Below are 2795 nucleotides of genomic sequence, written 5' to 3'. Positions count from 1 at the left end.
TCCGTGGTCTCCTATCAAGTTCACTCACGGCCATGTCGCACGGCCGAGGGGGATTTATCGTACCCCGTGTTTTGGGAAAATCATGTCCTACTTCCACAATGCCGTATCGCACAGCCGTGTCTCTTCCCCTGTTTGGCCACGGCTTTAGGCACGCCCGTGTTCCTAGCCGTGTGCTCTGAAAAACTTTGCAACTCAAAGATTAAGTTAATGATTCAAAGTGTTTAAAATTAAAAATAAAGAAATCAAAATATGTTAGTGCTTGGGTTGCCTCTTGAGAAGCGCTTATTTATAGTCTAAGATCAACTTACCTCTCCATTGAATGATCATGGTGGTTCGAGGAGTTCCTACTCCTCATTCCTGTTGTCAATCTTTAAATAAGGTTTTAAACGGTTACCTTAAAAGTGCCAAACTTCAGATGACTCACCTCTACTGCACCGGATGGAAAAATACTAAGTACCGTAATAGGGATTTCCTCATTCGGTGTGGTAGTGACAATGTGAGGATCAACGGCATCTAGTAAGACTTTATCGCCAACCTTAAGTTGATTAGAAGAGGCATCGGGCTTGTTTTGGCGTAGTTTCGGTTTATCATGTGTTCTCGGTTTGTGTTCTCGCCATTTTTGTAGCTCTTCTATCCGTAGTCTTCGTTCTTCATGGACGTCTTTGTTCTTTTCATGATAGTAGCGCACTGTTTCTGTTGTCTTGGTTCGAGGAAGTTCCTGCAAAGACGATTGAATATTAGTTTTATCATCGACAGGTTTTGTAGCATTATCTTGAGTTTTAGAGGTTTTGACTGAGTCGTGTGCTTGGAGTGTTACTGCGTCGTCACCTGCACGAAGTGTTAGCTCTCCTGTGCCTACATTAATAATGGTTCTGGCAGTTGCTAAAAAGGGTCGTCCTAAAATTAAAGGTACCTCATTATCCTTATCCATATATAAGACAACGAAGTCTACTGGGTAAATAAATTTATCAATTTTAACGATAACATCTTCAATAATACCCTTAGGAAATCTAACTGTTTTGTCAGCCAATTGTATGCTCATCCTAGTCTGTTTGGGTTTACAGAGACCTATTCGTTGAAACATTTTATACGGCATAACATTTATACTTGCCCCTAGGTCAGCTAAAGCATTATTCACAGATAGACTACCAATTAAGCAAGGAATTGTAAAACTCCCTGGATCTTTAATTTGTTAGGTAGCTCATTCTTTAGAATAGCTGAGCATACTGCATTGAGTTCCACATGCGATGTAGCGTCTAATTTTCTTTTATTAGTCAGAAGTTCCTTTAAGAATTTTGCTGAGTTGGGCATCTGTGAAAGAACTTAAATAAAGGGTAAGTTAATATATAATTTTAAGAGTTTGAGAAACTTACCGAATTGTTCTTCCGTTCTGTCTTTTGTCATCGCTTTAGGATAAGGCGCACGAGGTTCATAATTCGTACTTACCTGTTTAGGATCATCATCGTTTACCCCTTCTCGAACTTTATTCATCGCGTTGTCTTGTTGTAATTCTGGTTCAAGTGCAATGAATCCTTCCTTATCTTGGGTACTAATTGCATTGAGGTGTTCCCTCGGATTACGTTCAGTATTACTTGGTAAGCAACCTTGTGGTCATTCGGAGATTAGTTTGGATAGCTGGCCTATCTGAGTTTCGAGTCCTTGGATTGATGCTTGTTGATTCTTAAGTGTTGGCTTGATATTTTGGAAACGAGTTTCTGACACCAAGATGAATTCAGAAAGCATCTCATCAAGGTTTGGTTTCTTCTCCTGTTGATAAGGTGGCTATTGAAAACCCTGAGGATTTTGTGGCTTTTGATTCCCTTGACCACCCCAGGAGAAATTTGGGTGGTTCCTCCAACCTGCATTATAAGTATTACTGTATGGGTTATTTTGAGATCGAAAGTTATTATTACCCATATAGTTGACTTGTTCTTCTTCAGTTGTAGGATTGAAGGATTGGTATTCTGTATGCACACCTCTGCCACTTGAGTCACACCTCATTACTGGATGTACTTGCGTAGAACCAAGTAAACCGTCAATCTTTTTATTGAGAAGTTCTACCTGATTAGAGAGCATGGTGACTGAATCGATGTTATAAACGTCGGGTATTTTCATTGGATTTTTCCTCATAACTTGCCACTGATAATTATTCAGTGACATCTCCTCTATGAATTCATAAGCCTCTTTAGGTGTTTTGTTGTTGATGGTTCCTCCATCAGCTGCGTCAACCATTTACCGAGTCGAGGGATTCAGACCATTGTGGAATGTTTGTACTTGAAGCCAAAGTGGTAACCGATGGTGAGGGCACCTTTTCAGTAAGTCCTTGTATCTCTCCTATGCATTGTAAAGTGTTTCTAAATCCATCTGTATAAAAGAAGAGATATCATTACGTAATTTAGCCGTTTTAGCCGGCGGAAAATATTTTAGTAAAAATTTCTCAGTCATTTATTTCCAAGTAGTGATAGAACCTCGTGGTAACGAGTTCAACCACTGTTTAGCTTTGTTTCTCAGTGAAAAGGAAAATAATCGAAGATGAATGGCATCATCAGAAACGCCATTGATTTTTAATGAATCGCAAAATTCCAGGAAATTTGCTAAGTGAGCATTGGGATCTTCATCCTACAAACCATCAAAATGAACAAACTGTTGTATCATCTGAATAGTGTTAGGTTTTAATTCACAAGTATTTTTAGCTACAGCAGGTCTAACTATATTAGATTCAGTTCCTGTTAAAGAAGGTTTAGCATAATCATACGTAGTGCATGGAGCAGGATTTTGATTAGCCGCAATTGCAG

The 2795-nt window shown here is 39.1% G+C and overlaps 1 non-coding gene across 1 annotated transcript; it reads left to right on the top strand.

The window, feature by feature from the left end:
• Window positions 1-2290: 2290 nt before the first annotated feature.
• Window positions 2291-2397, top strand: LOC128286082 (small nucleolar RNA R71). Its single transcript, XR_008276627.1, has one exon. It is a non-coding gene; the product is annotated as a small nucleolar RNA R71 (small nucleolar RNA).
• The last annotated feature ends 398 nt before the right edge of the window (window positions 2398-2795 follow it).

This window comes from Gossypium arboreum, chromosome 12, assembly GCF_025698485.1.
Source record: "Gossypium arboreum isolate Shixiya-1 chromosome 12, ASM2569848v2, whole genome shotgun sequence".
Taxonomy (NCBI): Eukaryota; Viridiplantae; Streptophyta; class Magnoliopsida; order Malvales; family Malvaceae; genus Gossypium; species Gossypium arboreum.
The sequence above is the reverse complement of the archived record's forward strand: the minus strand, read 5'-3'. Positions and strand labels throughout refer to the sequence as shown.